The sequence below is a fragment of the Condylura cristata genome, unplaced genomic scaffold (assembly GCF_000260355.1).
Source record: "Condylura cristata isolate star-nosed mole 26May11 unplaced genomic scaffold, ConCri1.0 scaffold00017, whole genome shotgun sequence".
Taxonomy (NCBI): domain Eukaryota; kingdom Metazoa; phylum Chordata; class Mammalia; order Eulipotyphla; family Talpidae; genus Condylura; species Condylura cristata.
Window position 1 is genome coordinate 1,080,829 of NW_004567118.1, and position 6,000 is coordinate 1,086,828.

The window sequence follows — 6,000 nt, forward strand, 5'->3', positions numbered from 1 at the left end:
CCACCCGGCTGTAGTTCCAGCCCATCTCTTTCAGTGACTATCTGCCACTATCATGTCCTCAGATAATCCTCAGCATCAGTAGCAGTGAGTGCTGGTAGCAGCCTTTTATTCTGCTCTCCCCTGTGATCAGCTTAGGGGGAGCTCATGTCCCATGACTGCAAAGATGGTCATTAGTGACCCCAACAAGGCTACCAGGGAGCCTCTCAGAGCAAAAGCTCTCCGCTTGGCCTGCTTCTAGCAAGTGTCTGCCAGGAGTCTCTGATTGGCCAGCCATGGTCACACGCACTGAAGCATGGGGAGGAGACTCAAGGTAAGAGAGGGTCGGGCTGCTTGCAGTGGAGGGGGACAGCTCGGGAGGAGCGGAGGATCAAAGACTGAAGCTAGTTGGAGCTAACTCGAAAGCCTAAACTCTTGACAGGTTTTCACATGTTCATAGATGCCACTGTGTTAAGTAAAACACAACTTCATTTAAAAGCAGTGGTTTCATGGTGATTCTTCCCCATTTAATGGATACTAAAGGTGTAACTACTATCATGAGGAGGTCCAGACACCTTTCTGCTTTGGCATACTAGAAAGGGATTCTTAAGTGAGGCCATGCTTCAGCCAAGAAAGCAAAGTGAGAAGGGGGCCAGGAAATGGAATCCCAACCCAGGAAGCCATGGGGAAGCTCTAGCAGGCAGCTGTGTCAGGCGCCCCGGGGTTACTAGGACACACAGCCGAGAGGCCCTGCCTGCTGCCCGCACCACCTACTTGAGCACGTGAGATGTGGTAACAGCAGAGAGAAATTAAATGCCCGAGGTGCAGAGAAACATGTAATCAGAGCACATTATTAAGGTCGTGGAGAACAGTATTTACAATAGCCATGCTTCCTAAGGCTGTTAACTGTTGGGAGTGACTAAAGATTTACTGACAAGGACTGAATTAGGGCGGTAAAGAATTGAGCCTCACATTCAAGCTTGATAAGGTGGTAATAAACTGACCCTGCACCCGGGACAGGACTAGCTGAAGGTGATAACAAACTGAGCCTCACATCAAGGACACAGCGATGAGTCACCCCCTTTGGAATCTGAGTTTAGAATCTATATAAGAGACCCTTCCCCCTTATTGAGGGGGCAGTAGCTGCGGACCCCACTCGAGGGGGTCCGTCTCAGCTGCTGTCCACGGAGCAATAAACTCTGCTTGCTCAGCCTTTCTGCCTCAAGCCTTCCTTTCTTGTGGCCGGTCACAGAACTTGGCAACAGACTCATGGCATCCGTCCCTGCTCTCCGCCTTTTCCTTTCATTAACGAACTGAAAACTGTGTCCTACGCTCAAGGGACTGGGGGTTGGGAGTATAAAAGAACTAACCCCTTGAGAAGGTTACTAGTAAGTCAATGGACAGGGACTAAAATCAGTCAATCAAGAAGTAAAAGTGCAACAACATGGAGATAAGCACCAGAAGATTCAGCTACAAGTCAACTCTTCCTACCTTCTGGCACCCAGGCGGGGTGAGTGGGCTCAGGAGGGCAAGAATGGTCAAGATGTTTCATTGATTTCCTCGGGCACTATGTGAACTATCAATGATATGTGTAACAAGACTTTTGTTATTTTGTGTTTTTAGTTTTGTGTGGGAAACTCTTTGTCCCTATGCGGATTATTGGGGGGCAGAACAGGCAGGGTCTCAAGGTGGGAATGGCGTCAGCAGCAGAGATTGCTAGAAAAGGGGGGAAAAGAGGAGCAGGCGCGAGAAGACACGGGAATAGGAGTTTGGTGCAAGTCTTCCTGCTCTGCCTTCAGCTGAGGTTTATTTTATACATTTCAAGCAGGCAGAGGGATGACATTAGCATATGAAAGGGGCTGAGATCACAATCACCTTTTTTCTAAGAATAGTCTGGGGGTCGTTTTGACCTTTAGTAGAGATTATAACATTTTTAAAATCAATCTGTCAAGGTTAAAACAGGCACATAGATTCACAAAGTTTAAGACTAATATTACTATATTTTCCACAGTGAAGATTAACCAAAATAAAGTCCCTGAAATATTATCTATTACTTAAGGGCTTTCATTCTCATAAAGACATCCTAGGGGGTAAAGTAAAGTGAGGGCAGGAAGAGGAAATTTCTTGTAAATCAAATTATGGTAAGGTTCTTTGAAAAACTTGTTAGAAAGTTTAGGTGAGTTTCCTTGAAGTCTAGACGGTAGAAAACCTGATTAGCTCTGAATAGGTGACTTGGGTGAATTTCCATATCTAAAGACTAGATAGTAAGAAGTTTGAGTGGTTATTTAGAAACTGAATAGAAGGCTATGTGAGATAGTAGAGTGATAAGATTTGGATTTTCCTCTGTCTGGCAGTAAGAGAGACTGTAGTAACAGCCATTTGCTTTTATTAATCAGCCAGTTGTTTAATGACTTTTGACTTCAAGAGGAATTTCTCACCCTACTGCAGCGCTTGCTTGTCAGGGCCAGGTAGCGCCTTATGAGGCTGAGGCAATCCAATTGTAAGCTGAAGGTTGTTTAGAATATTTTGATATTACGATTATACAAAAAAGGGAGTTCATAACATAAGTTAGCGTGGAAAGTCTGATTTTTCAGAGCATTTCCCCTCCATCCATATCGTGTCTGCCGATTGAAGTTGCATAGCTTGTGTCAATTTTGTCCACTTTATTGAGGTAACATTGAAGGAATGCAGGAAGTAATGCAGGCCTGAGCAAAACTAGACTAGCCGAGGCAAACACCCCACCACACCCCCCGGAATGCAGGATAGGTTGAAGAGGGACAATACACATTTAAAATTGATTGGATAATGGGAATGGTGTGGCCCAGGCTGATTGGACCTGAGGCACCAAGAAATGAGACATCTATTCCTGGAAACCTGTCATTGGGTGGTTGAACTGTGACCCAGGCTGTGACGTCTGTTAATCTTTGAATCCATTTGCTAAGTTGAATCTGCGTAAGCTCTGACGTATGTAACACCCAACAAGGCCAATATATTCCCTGACTTAACTTTGGTCGGGGTCTGGCCTGAATCCTGCGTGTCCGGCAGCGAACTGCTTGACCCTGGCTAGCCAGCCCAATAAACTCTACTTTGCGAATTGCATTCTTGCGTGATGCTCTGTCTTTCGCGGTAATCGAGTTCTCGGACCCTAACATTACAAATAATGCAAATTGTTTAATCCGTTTTTAAAAAAGAAAAGTTGGATGAACCAACTTCCTACAACAGAACCTAGGAGAATACTTGCTAGACAGTTGATTTAATACTGGTCTGATGATTGCAATCAGATGCTAAGTCAGACTGTATCTGAGGCTCACACAAGAGAGGGTCTCTCTCCACAACATTTAAAGGCAGGGAGCTGACCCATTGGGAGGCTGAGAATTATCCATAACTGTAATAGTAACAAACAACTAGTCATCTTCAGCTGCTTACAACAGACCAGAAAATATCCTAAAGATTTTATCTTACTTAATCCTCATCTCAATTGATGTCTCCCCAATTTACAGATGAGGAACCAAGGTCAGAGAGTGTTTGAAACTTCCCGGGAGTCATACATGTTTTGTTCCAACTTCTGTGACCAGACAAAAGACAGAAAGGCCGGAGGCAGAAGGGCTGAACAAGCAGTTTGTTGCTCCCGGACAGCAGCAGGAGCCCCTAGAGTGGGGTCCGCAGCTACTGCCAACTCAATAAGGGGGAAGGGCCTCCTACATAGGTCCTAAGCTCAGATTTCAAAGGGGTGATTCGTCGCTGTGTCCTTAATGTGAGGCCCAGTTCATTATCACCTTCAGCTAGTCCCATCCTGGATGCAGGGTCAGTTTATTACCTTATCAAGCTTGAATGCAAGGCTCAATTACCGCCCTAATTCAGTCCTTGACAGTACATCTTTGGTCACTCCCAACAATACATTCTGACCCCTCAGCATGACCCTAAGAGGCCATCAGCTATTGTGACTTCTGCTAACATTCAATTTAGAAGTTTCTGTCTTCAAAGCTCTCCCTAGTGGACTGTGAAAAATACCACACTGGCACGTTCTCTCAGATGGTCACTCTCATGTTGGGTTGCCCTGGGCTCTGCACAGTTTCAGCAAAGTCTAGCAAACAGTATGGGCAGAGAGCTGGGATTCAAACCTAAGTTCCCCTGTCTCCAAAGTCTACTTTCTCGGCCACTCAACTATGATAGAGTCAGAAAGAGCTGGGTGAGATTTCTGCTTCAACCATTTATTGTTAATTGTGTGGCCTGGGCATCCAAGCCTCCCCCACGGCCCTGGGTCCTTAGCTTCTGTTAAGCTAATATTCTTAAGTGTGCCCACCTTCCAGGTAACTAGTCTGGAATAGAAGATATCACAGTTTTTACCAGGCAAACAGCAGGGGCTTCGGTTTCCACAATCCATTAGGGCACAGATACTCATATTTTATTAGGCTTCAAAGCAGAGGGTGAGGGTGGGGTGGGGGTCAAGCCCAAATTTTGTGATTCTTTAGGGCTGGATGGGGCTCAGGAATCTGCATGTTGCTCCTGTCCCCTGGGGATTTGTAGTTCCCCTAGCCAGCTTTAAGTAACTCTGGACAGTGTTTGACATCTAAGCTGACAGCCCAGTGGAATGTGAACTGACTTTGCAAATGTCTTGAGCCTTTCCTGCCGGCCTCCAAGTGTGTGCATGTGTGTGCGTATGTGTGTGTTGGCCCCTTACCGCTTCTTACTTCCTAGTTTCCTCTTCAACTCCAGGTGCTTCCTTCCACCCCTGGGCTAGGCCTGCACCCCACCCCCAGACACTTCTCTGCCAGCCCCTTCCCTGGCACACCCCTTCTATCCATCTAAAATACTCAAATCCAAATCATCTCCTCCAGAATAACTTTCAAGGCTCTTCTCTAGGCCCAAAGCACTTTGCAGATGCCTTCATCATCAAATCACACGGTCATGTGAGATTTTTTCCCCTGTAGCTGATGGCCTCAGAAAAAAAGGAAAAATCTGTGGAAAATACACCATGTGCGTGCATTTCACTCTTTCACCCCTTAGGGTACTGTGACCTCCTTCTCTTTTTTGAGCATCAATAGAATTTTGTTTAGAAGTTTCTGTCTTCAGTGCTACCTCAAGGGGTAGTAGTGTCTTCCTAGCCCAAGTTAGGCGAGATAAGAGACCCTTGGACTCTTGCATCACTGTGCTGATGGGCTGGTTCCAGATCCAGAATGCCCGCGGGGACCAAAAGGTGCTCCCTGGGTGTAAGATGTGATCAAAACATGTTTGTTTTCCCTGAGAGCCGCCAGGCAGGAGGTTCTAATTTGGGCTCATCGCTGATGCCTTTGGGGAGGCAAAAACAAGGCCTGCGGGATTCCCTTTCCAGGAGGCCCAGCGACCGCCCCAACGCTAAGGAGTAGGTGCTGCGACCAGGGGAGGCCAGAAGCCAGGATCTAACCTGACGCAGGCCCTGCGCTGGGAGGCCGAGGAAGACCCGGGCGTCCAGAGCGGAGCCCCGGCCCCCGCGCCACGCCAGGTTACAGGGTGTAAGGCTGTCCAGACAGACCACGCCCCGCTAGAGGCGGGGGACCCTCAGGACCCGGAGCGCGCCGGCCCCGCCCCTCGGCTCCCCTAGGCCCTGCGATTGGCTCGCGTGACGGAGGCGGAGCCTAACAGCGCGCCGACGTGATGACGTCAGGTCCCGCGATTGCTACTTCCTGTTGTCAGTGGCTCCGAGGCCGCAGCGCCGGTTCGGAGGCAAAGGGGTTGCGACTGCCTGGAGTGTCCCCCGACCCCCTCGCCGCTCCCTGTGGTGAGTTAGGGGCCAGGAAGGCGGGCAGCAGAGGGGCGGAGGCGCGAAGGGGCAAGGGGGCAGCTGGCCGCCGTGTTCCCAGTTCCTCGGTTACCGTGGTGTCCTGCTTCAGAGCCCGCACCCTGCCCAGCCCAAGCCCCGCTCCGGCCCCTGCGCTGCCGCTGCCGGCCGCCCCCTCCTCCCACGCTCGGCCGCCCCCTCCTCCCACGCTCGGCTACCCCTCACCACTGGTCTTCTCTAGATGCAGCCTCATCCTTGACCCCTAT

At 49.0% G+C, this 6,000-nt stretch overlaps 1 protein-coding gene across 2 annotated transcripts in view; it reads left to right on the forward strand.

Annotated features, from left to right (window-relative positions):
• The first annotated feature begins 5,654 nt into the window (after positions 1-5,654).
• Positions 5,655-6,000, forward strand: part of PLEKHM1 (pleckstrin homology domain containing, family M (with RUN domain) member 1) — a 37,840-nt gene continuing 37,494 nt past the window's right edge. The window contains exon 1 of one of the 2 annotated variants that reach the window (XM_012726596.1): positions 5,655-5,734. The gene's annotated coding sequence lies outside the window, so the exon portion shown is untranslated. The remainder of the gene's footprint in view (positions 5,735-6,000) is intronic. The other variant, XM_004684925.2, reaches the window with a different exon arrangement.